Source organism: Setaria italica, chromosome VII, assembly GCF_000263155.2.
Source record: "Setaria italica strain Yugu1 chromosome VII, Setaria_italica_v2.0, whole genome shotgun sequence".
Taxonomy (NCBI): Eukaryota; Viridiplantae; Streptophyta; class Magnoliopsida; order Poales; family Poaceae; genus Setaria; species Setaria italica.
In genome coordinates this window covers 33928026-33928681 of record NC_028456.1, presented here as the reverse complement: position 1 = coordinate 33928681, position 656 = coordinate 33928026, and positions in this window count along the sequence as shown.

Here is a 656-nt window from a genome sequence, read left to right as displayed (position 1 = left end):
CCGCCGCAGCAAACCGTCGCGCTCACACGCACCATCAATCCACAGCGCAGGAGTAGGGTGCGTGTCAGCGTCACGCACTCTCACTCACACGTGAGCTTGTCGAGATGGATCGATCCCTTGCGTGCCACACGGCTTCTTCTTCTTCTTCTTCTAGTGTCCTGTCTGAATTCTGATCCACGGCACGGGCGGGGACATGCGTGACAGCAAAACCTCAGCAGATATCCCCATCCGGCAAATCTTCATCTTCTGACGGCCGACCCGATCCAGGATGAGCGCGCGGTAGCGATGTATATGGGCACCAAGCAGCTTGCTTCTCACTCCTCTGATCTTCTTCTCATCGCGCGCCTTGCCGGTTGGGCTATTATATTAGCATACTACGAGTGGCTCTAGCTATAAGTGGGCTGGCTGGAGCTATCTGTGTATTGTTTAGTTTTTTTTTCCTTTTTTTGCCAAGATGATGCGTCTATTGTTTGGATGTGTATGGATCCATTTCATTTATTTGCATCGGTCTCTCTCCAAAATTGTTCTACTTTTCAGATATGGTTTGCAATAATAACACAGTGTGCATGCAAACAAATGTGGGCCGGGTAGTTAATTGCCATAGCCACCTGCCCACCTGGCCTCATCATATACTGGATACTGCTAGTAATCCTAAC